Source organism: Labrus bergylta, chromosome 1 (assembly GCF_963930695.1).
Source record: "Labrus bergylta chromosome 1, fLabBer1.1, whole genome shotgun sequence".
Taxonomy (NCBI): domain Eukaryota; kingdom Metazoa; phylum Chordata; class Actinopteri; order Labriformes; family Labridae; genus Labrus; species Labrus bergylta.
This window is the reverse complement of record NC_089195.1, coordinates 29,695,447-29,710,392: the sequence shown is the minus strand read 5'-3', so window position 1 is coordinate 29,710,392 and position 14,946 is coordinate 29,695,447. Positions and strand designations below refer to the sequence as shown.

At 40.7% G+C, this 14,946-nt stretch overlaps 1 protein-coding gene across 2 annotated transcripts in view; it reads left to right on the top strand.

The window, feature by feature from the left end:
- Positions 1 to 12: 12 nt before the first annotated feature.
- The window catches only part of LOC109989958 (kelch-like family member 5), a 63,361-nt gene continuing 48,427 nt past the window's right edge, over positions 13 to 14,946 (top strand). For both annotated transcript variants that reach the window (XM_020641872.3, XM_029278885.2), the window contains exon 1: positions 13 to 136. The gene's annotated coding sequence lies outside the window, so the exon portion shown is untranslated. The remainder of the gene's footprint in view (positions 137 to 14,946) is intronic.

The window sequence follows — 14,946 nt, the reverse complement described above, 5'->3', positions numbered from 1 at the left end:
GCAGGCCACAACGCAGCGACACACATGTGCAGAATACGAGGCAGCATCACTTCCTATTGCACTTCCTGTCGTTTTCTCAGAAAGAGTGAGAAAATGGAGAGTTGCAGAAACAACAAAGAGTTTCTATCAGCAGCATGTGAGTAAAAAAAGTTGTGGGGTCTGTCTGTGTGTGTGGGTGAGAGTGTACGGGGACTGTCTCCTTTCAATAAGTAGGCTTTTTTATTCTGTATTTATGTATTTAAGTCTTGTGTGAGCAACAATGACAATCATGTTTGTGTATGCTCTGTCTGTATGTGAACAGAGAGAGCTGTGGTTTAAATCTGTTATCTGGGTAAAACAAAGACAGATTAAACAGAACATTTCTGCTGTAGCACTCAGCCAACTTACTGAGTTTTTTCTGCCTCAGTTAACATTTCTTTTCCACTCAGCAGTTCTTAAACATCACTGTATCCCAAAGCTGTTCTTTTATGTATTTTCTTTGAGTGCCATCTTCAGTTTGTATTGATTTCTCTGACATAAAGTAGGCTACAGGTTCTTAAATCTCCTAACCACTTTTCTCTGCCGTCTTCTTTTCTTTTCTCCTTTTCCCCGACAGTTATCAGTCAGTCAAATTAACCAGACGTCTTTACGCAGGTTGATATGATTCTGATTCTGTGATTAGAGCCCAACCATCTGTTCTTTTTAGTAATGTTTTGTCCTTCTTTACAACGTTGATCTATTGAGAGATACCAGACTGATGCTACGCAGACTTTTAAGGAGATATGATACACTTAGTTGTCCCCTTTGGGAAATTTCTCCTGGACTCCAAGTGCTGCCTCCACAGTATCATTAATAAATATAAAAAACAATAAAAGATAACAGAAATCCACGTTTATCAAGAGAAGCACATAACAAGGACAAATTCAGGCAACATCCGGCACATAGCACATCATTCTTATTGCACAAGATCAGCAAACAACACCACACAATCAGTGGGAAGGATAGGAAACCATGACGCTGTTGCACAGCCCGTAAACCCTTGAGTAAGATTATTTTGCAATTTCAAATGAGTTTTTAAAATGGTCCACTTTGCATGGAGGCTCTGTATCGTCTGCTATGGAGGAGATATTATCCCACTTTTCCACCTTTTCAAACACTCCCCCTGTGGTCTAAATGAAACATCTGTGCTGTGCTTTGGTCAAAATATAACATGAATCAAGCACCAGAGGAGGTTTGTGACCCTGTATAAACCAGCTCTCTCAGAACACTCCGTTTTGGTGTGTGTGTCTCTTTAAATGCAAGTGGATTTTTCATAACATGTCCCCTTTAAGTGCTCCAACTCAGAGGAGAGAGGATGTGCAATGGGTCAGACAATACTCTCTGAGAACAGACTGCTCATATATTGCCTTTAGGGAGAGGTTTTTAGTCCTCCCTATAACCGTCATGGCAGACTGTTGCAAACAAGCAAGCATGACGTTAAAATGAGGAGTGCAACTCTCAAACAAACACCCCTACGCTCTGACCTCTTTATTTCATTTCATCGTGATATGATGTCTTATCTTGTGTTTTTGAGAAATTGAAGCATTAATGTGATTTTATCTGAACATATTTATGAATCTGAGAATGACTCTATTGTATCTTCTTGTGATGAGATGTGTAATCATTATGGGGTCTCATCAGTTATCAGTACAATAAGTCAGACTGAAGAGACATTTTTGATCAGTAATTCAAGTGGGAGCCCATTTCTCATAATTATTACTTTCTTATATTGCATACTCTCCCATCATGTGTGCAATGTTTCCTCATCTTCACAATATTCCATCTCATTATTTATTACACAAGTATCACACACTTTGAGGAACTTTCCGTTTGTGTTGATTTTGGCGCCCTCGTGGACTAAGCCGTACCTCTTGTATTTGCTGAATTTGTCATTTACATGTGTGAGTAGTGTTTGCTGATGACAACAAAAATCAATCTTCCTGCTCTGTTTTTGTTTTAAATCTTTTTTGGGGGGGCTTTTCATGTATTTATTTACAGATAGGACAGTGGATAGAGTCATGAATAAGAGAGAGAGACAGTGGGGAATGACATGCAGAAAAAAAGTCACATGTTGGATATGAACCCAGGCCACCTGCCATGGAGGACTATACATGTACATGGGGTGTGTGCACCAACCACTACACTATCAGCGTCCCACTTCCTGCTTTTTCAACAGTCAAAATGATCGCACATTGTGTATATTTGCTGAGGAAAGTGTAAACAGAAGTGTGTTTCCTCAGTGTGCTGTAATTCATCTCGTAGCAGTGGGTACAAGCATTAAACTGTATTACACAGGAATAATCAGTCTTATCGCTGATGGTCTTGTTTGCTTTTGTAGGTCATATAGACATCAGTATTCATTTCAGTCTGTTTCATATCCAGTCAACCACTCCTCACAGGGCCTTTATGCACTCTGCCTTGATTTTGAGCTCTCATAAATATGAGATATTTAATCATACAGGACAGAGCCTTCATAATTATGTATGAAACACAGGGTTATTATTACATAAATACAAAGTTATAGTTATTAAAATGGTATCAAATGGGTTTTAATGATCTGAAACTAACTCTGAATTGTACGAGGGTTTATTAATGTCAAAGAGAAATGGTCCTCCACAGCCCCCGGGCCAGCCGGCAGCCGTTGAATTAATGTTGAATCAATAGAGAGCGTCTGGTGTTTCTGTTCCAACTGCAGAGGAACTAACCTTTCCCCTTCTTTTTATTACCCTCTGTTCTGAAATAAACATGTATTTTTCCTTCCTGCTGTTTGACTTGATCTCTGTCGGGTGTTTAGTGTTGCTCAGATTTTACGGTTGGGTTCTCGAGAGCTACTTATCATGGCAGGCGTCTGACGGGAACACAAGCACACATACTCACACATACTCAAACACACAAACACAGGGATGAGCGTGGCTGGCAGGTGGAGTCTTATCTCCTCACCACAGCGGCTTGCCTCTCTCAGGGCTCAGTTGGCAGCTTACAACCAGATGGAAGCAGCCAAAACTAAACCAAACAAAAAAAATCACTTTCTGTCCTTTTATGTCCAAACACATTGCTTGACCATTGGAGTTTCTACAAATATTTTTGAATGAATTGCGGAAATTTCTTTTAAGCCAAACTACCTGTGAATGTTTTCAGACTCAGTTGACATTTGAAGGACTCAAACCCGGGTTTCCTGGGTAAACTCTGTTGTTGTTTGACCCATACGGCTCTTATATGTCTGTACACTGTGCTGTGGACATGCCAGAATAAGAAGGAGAATTTACAGAGAACGACAGTCTTTTGCCTTTCTGTGTACTTGGACATTTTTACAGTATCAATTAGAGTAGAAAAGAACAAACTGGTGATCAGATAAGAGTATGAAGAAGCTTTATTACAAGCAGGAAGTTTATACTTGTGACATAATCATGTAATCATGTGATAGCGTCCTATATTGTATAAATCACTTATTTTAGGATGTAACATCCTCCACCATTTTCTACAACCAATAAGCTTGTAGCAAAAGCCCATTTTACATTTCCTGTTCAATACAGGACTGTAACACCTCGCCATGAATGTAAATATTACAGCGGGCTTGATGGAACAAAACTTATATGGTGAAGGCAGAGCTTCGTTAGACGCTGCAGCCGCATCTCATTGTAAAAAGGGATAAAGTCAGTATATCATGTTATTAATAAGATTATATTAAGATGTTCATGTAGTGGTTCTTATGATGATTGGGTTAATTATGTTGGTTGGGTTTTTTGTAGTATGGTTTTGTTCGCTGTCGGGTTAGGGTTTTGTCTGGTTCAGTTAGGTGTCACCTGGGTTCTTATGTGTTAGGGTTCACTTTGTTCTAATGTTTGCTTTTGCTTAAAATCACTTTGGTAACCTGTGATTTTAAAGGTGCTGTATAAACAAAGTTAATATTATTGTAAAATGTAAGATTACTAGATTTTGCCATAAAACAACTGCTCAGGATAAGTCGAACCCAGACCTCTGCTGCATTTCATCACCTCTCTCCCTTCCTACTCTCTCTCCAGCTGCCTCTATCGAGATAAAGAATAAGAAGAATCTTTAATTTATCATTAGAAGTGACCCCAAATCCTCAAAACAACGAGACTGCTGCAGAAAATGTAGTCTGGAGCAGAACAATTCCTAAAAGAGGGGGTATCTTCTGTTCCCATAGTCCTCTGGGTAATCTGCTCAAAGCACTCGTGGACAGCCTTAAATTCTGAAGCCTCTGGTTTTCTACTATTTCCACTTTTTCATCAATACCTGAAATATGACTGTAGCAAGTAACTCACTCGCTCTATCCTCATTAATGTTTCAGGAGGCTGAAAATGATATCCAGCCACAGAAAAGCTTGAAAGCCGCACAGTTAGATTTCAAGAACACATAAACGTTGCTATGGAAACATAACACCGCCTTGTCTGCCTTCAGGCTCTGGAAAAGTGAGACGTCTTTCACAATTCTTTTAAATCTCATAATGATAAATGACTTAAATATATGATGTAATATGTAGAATTTATGTAGGAGAATGTATGAATTAAAATATCTAAATTAATTAAAAATTAAAAATGTTACTTTTTTTGTTTTGTTGAGTTCTTACACTACCTCAAATATTTCCAACAGCTATCAAAGCCAGAGAAATCCTTCATTTTATAGTTGTAACAGGACGTGGCATCCATGGAGTCCGCCATGAGAGAGACTAAATGTTTATCGTTGCTATGGAAACACTGGATGTTATGTCAAAGAGCGCTGCATAAGGAAGCGGGAGCTGCAACTGTGATAAAAAAAATGTGGACTTGGATACATCATCAGTAAACATATTATTCCCCTCAGGTCATCTTTTGTTTTTGTATTGATTGAGAGCCCCCTGGTGGAGGAATTTAAATACTGTACGTTAAAAACAAATTTCAAAGGCTGACAATGGTATTGATGAAAACTTTGCTTTATTGTAAGCAATTACTGTGAACATCCAGTCAAAATATGGTTACATTCTGATCTGGATATATCCAGAGATAGGCCTACATGTGAAAAAGCAGATGTTTAAATAAACAACCAAAGAATACATTTTTGTCACACTTCTGTCACACTTGGAAAGGGATAGGGGGAGAGATGGGATAAAATGCAGGAAGAGGGATAGGGAGCAAGGGGGTGGGGTGTGTTGTTCAGGCAAGCCGTCCATCAGCAATTGAGCTAGTATATAAGCCTCACCTGCTCACTCCCTCTTTGCCAGATTGTTCTTTCCATCTCCTGAAATACTCTCCAGCATGTTCTCTTGGATTAATTACCCGGTTCTAACCCGAGCAGCATCTGACCACCCTCCCTTGTTGCTATCCTTGAAAACGCAGCCTTCTGTTCTGGACCAGGTTCTCCCTCTGCGTTCCTGGTTTCCATCTGCCTCCTTCATGGGCTGTTTTTGTTTCCCCCCAGCGTCAGTGTGAGTTTACCCGTTCTCTTGCCCGTTCGTGGTTTTGAGACTTCTCCTGTGTTGCTACGTTTGCTGTGAGGTGTTTATACCTATCTGCTTGTTTGCATTCTGCCTTCCCCTCTCTGAAAACTTTGTTTGTATGGATTGGTTATCGGAAAGGCTCCTGCTTGCCCCTGATTCAGTTTTGTCCCCACTCTGTGAGCTGTTAAAAGACACTGATAGGGCCTCTAGCTCCAGCATTGATCTGAGCTGTTCTGAGCCTGCTGAAGTTATTATTAAGTCGTTGCCACTGATCCCTTCTCTGTGTGTGCTGCACTTGGGTCCATACTTACCCCTCTACAATTGTGCTTTCATTTTTTTTTCTTCATAAAACCATCCTTTTAATAAACGAGATCTGCAGTTGTACAATAAGCGTGTTGTTCTATCAAGGGTAGGAGTTTCTAAATTATTTTGGGGATAAAATACTCAATCAAGAAATTAATACACAGAACACTTAAAAAAAACAGTTCTCAGTAGTCTAGAGCACACTAAAAGTTGGTTTATGGAAAGGCAGCAAAGTGTTGCTCTAAAAAGTGACGATACAAAATCTTTACATTTTACGTGTAAAGAATATATAGAAGAATTGAACTTTTCTGGTATGTGTTTTAGGCTCAGCGTGTTATCCCACAGCTTCAGAGAGATGGTACAACAGGAAGTATAGAAAACAGCAGAGGGGCTGTGAAACGCTGATCAAAACATTTTGGCTGCAGTGACAGAGTGAAATTGAGTTTCGCAGGGAATCAGATGGAAACTCTTCCAGGAAATCTTATTAGAAAACCACGGGTGTGGACAGTACTGATGTGTGTCTGTGTGTGTGTGTTCACTGACCAGCCAGCACAAACATGAAACCTTCTTTTAGTCCCAAACGGCATGAGTCTAACTTTTAACCCGACAGTTTGCCAGAGATCTAATGAATCAGTACCGGGGTTGATTGGGTGGCAACCTGCACAGATTGGACACAGAATATGAAAAGTTGGAGATGTCTGCAGAGAGTTGGGTCTTGGGAGGAAAGCCAGGTGTTCAAAAGCTCTGCGTTCATGATGTAACGCCTCACGTTTTATTGCATTTCGGGCTCAAGGCCGAGGTATGGGGATCTTAGCTGGCCTGCCAGAGTCAGTGTGCGTGATGGTCCATTCAGATATATGTAGCAAATATATTTAAACAGTGTTGGCCAGATTGATTTTAAATTCAGGTTGGATATCGACACACGAAATATCAATCCATCTCAAAGACCGTTAGCCAGACTTTCCTGAAGAAAAGCAACACCGCAACCTTTAAGACTTTATTACAGGCGTCAGGCTTAGCAACAAAGACTCCAGTCACTGCATCCAACCAATAAGAAGTCCTGCACCTAATCCCACAAACTACAGTTTTTACATTTGAGTTTGTGCACAGAATTACCAAAGGTATAAATGGAAAAATTGAACATGCTGCTGAACTTCTGAGGTGCCAGTGGACAGATGTTTCTAACCTTTGGGCAGTGCTGTGGGCTAGCTGTTTTAGATAAATGAATGTACCATTTTAAAGATGTAAAGTTTCAAGGCCTCTTCTATTTGTTAAGGATTGTATTGAAAGCAACCCAAGTTACATTTAAAGGTTATCACTCGACGTTTTCAGCCAGCTTGTTTTAATTGGAGCACAATGAGTCATGGGATATGGATCCTTCGTGGGCTGGGAAAAGTAGGATGCATTTGTTGGCTCTCACTTCAAGACGCATTCAAAATAGAACAGCTTTGGACGAGATGCTGTGATGTAATCGGCCCCTCCGATAGATGCAGCCCCTGAATTGGAACACAGCTCGCGTCTTCCCTTTTGTTCTCGGTCTGTTTGTCTCCATATGTTGCTTCTTGTGTGGATTTCATCCTCGCAGCTCTCTCATTGTCACCTTGTCTTTCTTTACATTGTTGGATTTTAGGGGCTTTTTTTTTTTTTGCTCATTCACCAGAGACCTGATTAACCATAAGCCAGAGTAACATTTTGCTAGCTAGCCACTTTCACTGTGATGGAGAAATATGAACATCTGCAGCACTTTGCCTTTAAAGTCAGGCTCCAAGGACACATTTTAAAAATCTACTAACTCCATGACCTTCACTCTGACACCTTCCTCTGAACCAAATTAGCATATTTAGCTCCTCTGCAAGACAAAATGCTCAGCAAACCTGTCATTGTGTTACTTTTATGGGCTGTAATGAGCTCTACAGCCTTGAGACATAACTGATGGCACTAAATACATTGAGTTCTCTTTATATCAGATATCCACCTTGAAAATTTTGGCAATCCTATCGATCATTTAACAAAATCAAACGCGAGATTTGTTTGGTATTAATCTGTCGCGCAGTGCAGTCTGGAGCATCTGTCACATTTAGCTAATGGTTCCCATCTATCACTTTTAATGCTGTAGTCAGTGGCTTTAATGATGAACACAAGAGTGCGGTACAAATGCTGACTAGGTGACAAGTGTTTATGGGCGTGTGTGTTGTGTGTAAGTATAAAGGAGAAGGAGATAACATGGTCGTCCTTTTCAGCGCCTTACTTTTTGAAAACGCAGTAATTTGCTGAGTATTACAAACACTTCCTGTCGGACACATCGACAGTCTGCAGCGTCACCTCAGACATAAATCTCTTCTTTACTGTACGTGTGTGTATGTGGGCTATGTACAGTATGAAGCTCTGCATTAGCGCAGGATATAAAGATGATGTGATGTAGAGAGTTAAGGGACTGAATGGAACAGCGTGATGAGATTAGGGATTTAAGTACGAGGGGGATATTTAACAACAGGCTCAGCAGAGCAGGTTATGATTGTATTTCAGGCATTAGATGTTGTACACTGGATCCCTCTCATCAAGCCTGAACTTAATCCCTAGATCTGCTCTAAATGGAGCGGCAGTGATTTAATGTTCTCTTTCATCCTTTACTACCTTGTCTTTGTTTGTGTTGAGACATTGACGGAGGCTAGAGGTCAGAAGCAGGTGTGTTTTTTTTTCAGTGTTGATGCTCAACAGAAAGACTGAGTGTTTTTTTTGTTTTTTTTTAACCCACATCTGTTATCTGTGTTGAGACGAGATATGGGTTGCATTCCTGACATATTTGAAGGTGTTGTTATTTCTTATGTGTTGCTTATGTTTCTGAGCCACTTTCTGTGCAAACACTTATCAGCATTTTTTATCAAAATAGATTGAAAGTTAATACAAAGATCTGTTCGTTTAGTGACTTCTAGGCCAGGGAGACCCCCATAGCATCTGCCTCTGGTGGGACCCCTCTCTTGCAAAATGTCTTAAATTCCTTGTACATTAAGATGGAATGTATCATCAACATTCATCGTTTTAATATATGTCTTTTTAATTTATAATATGGTTATTCAATCATTTCACTCAATGTTTTTAATGACACAGTTGTTTGATCATCAGACATATATATTTTTTTGGTTTGTATTCAAATAATGCCATGAGTTTATTTTTATTTTTGTTCCACCACCCCCTTCCCTATAATTTTTCTACAAATGACTCGCATTTTACAACCTGCTTAATGCCGGTCTTAAGACCTCATCCCTGAGTAGTACAGCAATCTTCCAGAGCTTTATACAATGAAGCAACTTTTTGGCAAATGGTTTCGCTGCTACATCTTTGCATAGTCGTTCTCAATGCTCACTTTGTCGTTTTTGGATTCTGTGAGCAGATGTGTTTATGTGAATAACCTTAGTTTGTGTGCATGCATACAGAGGCTGTTGTCCTCGAAGCGGGTGGCTTCATCCCTGCATGTCACTCCCCACTCTCTCTCTCTCTCTCTCTACTCACTTTCTGAATCTATCCACTGTCCTTTCTAATTAAAAATATATATTTTTTAAACACTGTACTCCTATTGCTCAGCACACACAGATGAGTAAGAGACAACCTGGTGATTATGTTGAAGCTTTAAGCAGCTATCTATTTCCCACAGGAGTTGTTAGAGACCAAGAGCAGAGCTAACAGAGGGTTATCATAAGCCTTGCATTCAGAGGTCACCAGAAACATGACTTAAAAGAATGATGCCGCTCAAGAACTGCTGGATGTGTCAATTTGCATCTTACTGCTAACTAGGTTATGATACATTTTAAGCACAGCATAAGCATGTAGTAGATCTCGCTGTCAGAAAGTGGCTTAAAAAAGATCTTTAGTTTTCTCCTCTCCTGGTGTTTTTCTTTAAAGCTCGCACACTTAAAACTGTTCTAATGTTGTGATCGTTAAGAGTGCACATGAAGGTGATGAAGGTAAATGTCCTCGCGAGACGGCAGACGAGTTAAGGACGAGACGAATGAGGAGAGAAATAATGGGAAATTAGGTATAAGAGTTGTGAGCTGGGTTTTCAATGAAAAACTGAGCAGAGGGAGGAGGACGAGGGGAAGGAGGAGGGCGATGGAGAGCATGGTGATTTAGTGCTGTGTCAGCAGTGAGGCATCATGATGCTCTCCAGAGACGAAGCCACTGTGAAGCTTTACGACTCTTTATGGAGAAATTACGATGTTTCACAGAGAGATTATCGTTATGAGCAAACCTTTAAAGGTGATGGAGGTTGCTAGACTCATCCTCCTACTGGCTCTTATTTGTCTGTCTGCGTGTGTGTGTGTGTCTGTGTGTGTGTGTGTGTGTGTGTGTCTGTGTGTGTGTGTGTGTCTGTCTGAAAAGAGTATTTCCTCCACATTCCTGTTTCTGTTTAGTTGAATAGAATAAATAAAACATAGCCAATTATGCCTTTTCTAGCATTAGTTTGTGTGTGTGTGTGTGTGTGTGTGTGTGTGTGTGTGTGTGTGTGTGTGTGTGTGTGTGTGTGTGTGTGTGTGTGTTTAAAGGTGTTGAGAGAGGTCGTACTTCAAACGTTAGCACACACTAAAGCGGGCTAAATTGGGCTGACTTTACAGGACACACTGTATCTCTTTTGTTTTCCCTTCATGGTTCACCTTTTTCTCTCCCCCTCTTCTTTTCCCTGTTGCAACCTTCCCTGGCGAGAAAATGCCACGTCAATAAAAGCTTTTTAACATGAGGAAAAATCAATGTACTCCAATTGCACCTTTCTATAAGCCTGTCTGCTGAACAAATGAGACGTGCAGCCTCCGCACACGGGCCGAGCGCGGGGGGGGAAACAATGAAAGTAGAACATCTGATTTCAAACGTAAAGGACATTTTGTTATTTCTTAAAGGTATATCCTTTCATTTTTTTGATATGACTCTGTATGAACACCCTACTCTTAAGTTGCTTTATTGGTTACAACACAAACTTTTATTGTCTGGAAAGAGAAAGCCGGCTTGCAGGCAGGGTTGCAGTAAACATGCGCCATAAAAATGCATCATAAAAACGATAAAAACACAACAACAAAACATTAGCATAAAAGCTCAATAAAATGCTTGATAAATAGACGCATCACACAGCCATAGAAGTTGGGAAGACCAGATAATGTCATTGAAATGATCCATTCTTAATGTTTTTGTTTCCCCTGAAGAGAGATAGCCTTAAATATTTCCATTTTCATAACTATAAAGCGGCCCCTGTGCTCTGAAGTTATCTCTGTTATCTGTGGGCTTTATAGTTGCAGGAAACAAAGTGTTTGCACAATTATAAATGTTTAATTATGAAACAGATGTTTTTAATTCAAAAATATGGAAAGACAAACTTGTGTCAACTACTGTATCACACTCTTAGCAGCTCCCCTCTTAACACAAAGCTTTGTAGGCGAGGAGATTTAGCCCATTGCTTTAATAATTTACAAATAATTTACAAATTGCTTTGTAATTGGGGCGGCAGTAGCTCAGTCCGTAGGGACTTAGTTTGGGAACCGGAGGCTTGCTGATGCGCTCTCTGCTTAGCAGCTTGTAGCAGCCCCACTCTGACATCTCTCCACCATTGCATGTCCACAGGTCCTGTTTTGTGCATGCGTGTGATTCGGGCCTATATGTGTGAGAAGCATGTCCCTATAAATAACAGAGTGTAAAGTCGAATTTCCCTCAGGGATTAATAAAGGATATCAAAAAAAAATAATAAATGCACCACGAGTGCTACTGAAGGATACCATAAGAGGCCACACCAGAAGAGCCATACACAACTACCTGATGTATACAGCAGACACTTGAGGATGTTACTATTGTGTTCATTTTGAGATCAGAGCGATTAGCATCTATAGTAACTTCAGATCAGCTCAGGGGACTGGTGCTCAGTTGACAGATCACAGCGTCTCTGCACCATCCCAATTCTGTTTTTCCAGCATTTTCCTTCATGCACGATAATTGTCCCTGATTTGTTTCCATTGTTTTCATTTTTGCAGGTTTCCAAGTTGTCTTCTAAAACTCATTTGTGTCTTTGTTCCTGCAGTGGCAGCGACAAATCGTAGGCTACAGATGAGGATGACTGTGGACTCGGTCTATCAGCTTGTCCCCAAAACTTCCTGCTATTGTAATATCTGCTGCTGCCTCTGCCTCTGCACTACCCCTGCTCTTCTTCTTCCTCTGCTTTTGTGATGATTAATAGCGGTTGGCCTCCATCAGAGTTGCATTACTGCCAGCTGCTGGATTATATAAGTTATACAGTTCCATTAATTACAATGTCCACCTAGTGAGTCCCCGTTTTCACAACATAAGCCATTCTACAACCTAGACACATTAGTCTGGGTTTGCACATTGCCTTCTCCTTAGTGTAATATCTGCTTCCTTTCCTGCAATGTCCACAATATCAAGAAACATTCTGGCTGCATTTGCCCGTATTGTTCTTGTGCATACGGCATCTTGCTACGATGATGTGTTAAGTTTTGTAGACGTGCACGACACACAAGGCAAACGGATGCAAAAGACTCAAGGAAGCTATCCCGAGCATCTGTTTGAAAGAAAGTTTACTGCCAGCGTTAGTGTCAGCTTGTTTCTAATTTGATATTTTTGATTTACTCTCACAGACAGTTCTCATAGCGTCTGTTTTCAGACGCATGAAGCAGCTGTTTTTATGAAACAGACAACGTGTCAACAAGTAGAAACTAAATTCAGCTGTCAGGACTTTAAACTACAACTAATGATGTTAATACTGTGTGTCCGCTTGATGTGTAAATCATAGACTTCAAATATCAATGGACCAAGCCTTAACTACATTAATAAAATAAATACAACATTAAAAGTAAAGGATGAGAGCGAGGGGGCCTTGGTGAGCTGATTGTTGACAAGCCTAATGTCCTGAGGGGAAATATACCGTTATATTCTTCTTTGTGCTTTGGCTGTCTGACGGTAAAGGGACAGCTTGTCTGTTTGTGGATATATGAAGATGGTTCATGATCCTGCAGACTCTGTCTCTACACCTCTTTGTTTGAAACTCCAACAGGGAGGGGGGTGTATAACTACTCTCTGCAGAGCCCATCTGTCCAAAGGGAGTCAGTTGCCAAACCACACAGTGATGTTTCTTGTTAGGATTCTCTCTGTCTAGTCAGTCTGTCTAGAAGACAGACTGAAGGCCAGTCAGACAGAGCTGCCTGAGGTGTTGAAGGTGCTGCCTTGATACCAGAGTGTCTGTTTGTGCTGTGCATGTCAGAGCCTCAGGGGTCTGCACTTCAAGGGGTTTTGAAGCTAAAGCAGGTTTTTGAGTGAATCTTTTAAGTTGAGATTTTGTCAAACAATCAGTAGCAGCTCCGGGAACATGTGATCCACAGCTGAGACCCTGCATTGTTTGTGCTGGGTTCCGTCTACTCGATGGTTTATCCTTTTCTGAAGGAGCACAGCTATGAGCAGCTGGATTCAGGAGAACTACACGATTCTGTGTGAATAAAGGGAACAACATAACAACAGGTGACTTTGCCTTCTTCTGGTGTTGAGTTGATGTTCAGTTGGCGCCTGTTTTGACCCCTAACACGGATCGTGGCATGTGCAATGGAAAAACCAGCGTTTTCTAGAAAGGGCGCGATCAGCTTCTCAGTGGGCGACAGGAACGGAAGTGGAGCACACAGATACTTTGGGGTCTCAGAATAAGAATCTGGATTATTGAAATTAGCTCCAATGATATGTGAAATTACAATAACAGAAATTATTACTACATATACATGGAATTGAATTCCAATTTAATTACTCTGTTGTAAAATCTAAATGCATGTAATTTAATGTACAACCTAAACACAAGTCTTTTTGTTCAACAATCATGATGAAAATCAAAGTCACTAAATAAGTATCTTTGTATTTACTCTTTCTCCAGAAACACTTTTTAAGATTTTGGTTGAAATAGTTTTTAGGTCCTGACAGAAATGAATAACTCATGAGCTCTGAAAAATGATGCGGAAAATCCGTCATCTGTAGCAGCTGTAAGCCTGTCAAAACTTCCGCCAATCATACCCTCCCCCCCTCCCCCTCCCCGTCTCCCTGCCCGTTCTCTCCCCCTTGCATGCGCTAGCCCACACTCAAGTTCTGTTGTTCTTTTCTTTACCATCAATAAATTTCCTGCTAATCAGAGGACATGGGTTATTTCTGTAACGTTAACTGTAATCGTTTTTGACTTGCATAAATATAAATCAGTTCATCATTAAGAACATTCAAGCCATTAACGTTTTGATTAACATTTTATCACCAGTCTCCAGACTCTGACACACACGCGTACACACACACACACACATCTTTCACTCTTTTCTGTCATCCCATCGATTTCACTCATTCTCCTACTCTTTCACTGAACCAGATGCATGTTAAAAGCTCCCCTGTGCTTAAAAATGAAGGACTGAGGCCAAGTTATGAGTTCATGGTCTGCAGTGTCGGCCTCCTTTAAAAGCCCCCCGTCCGGTAATTATCCCACCGATCGTCAAGGCCTCCAGCCCCTCATCCGCTTATTATTTATTTATTTTTTAACAGGCTTTTTTATGCTTTTATTTTGAGATAGGACAGGGGATTGAGTGAGACATCAGAGAGAGAGAAAGAGAGAGTGGGGAATGACATGCAGAAAAGGAGCAACCGGTCGGATTTGAACCCGGGCCTCCTGCTTGGGCTACTACAGCCTCTGTAATTCAGGTTTGCGCATTAACCACTAGGCCACCGTAACCCCTCATTCTCTAATTTTTCACCCCATCAACATTCTCTACTTTGGCCTTGTGTCCACCTGTCCAGTTTTTTTCTCGGCTGTGCGCTTGCCTGAAGCAAGAATGAAACATTGCACGTCCGTCCTGTTTCTATGACAACGGTCTGTTAAAACTGGCCTCTGTGTACTACTTATTACCTGATCAGACACGGAGCAAAGAGGATGTGGGTATGAGACACGACCCGTAGGCGTCAATATTACAGAGAATCTCAAACGTTTGGAAAACAGCGACGGTGACGTCAACAACACCTTTCTGAAAAGTTTAAAAATGTTCAACTTTAAGAGCTCCTAAAAAAAGGGTGGAGGCTCGAATAAAAGAACCTCCTATAATCATTGAAAACAATTTCAAATAGACACTGGCGCTCAGAAGTTAGGTGGACCTTATTCTGCTATATTCCTGTTAAAATTTAAG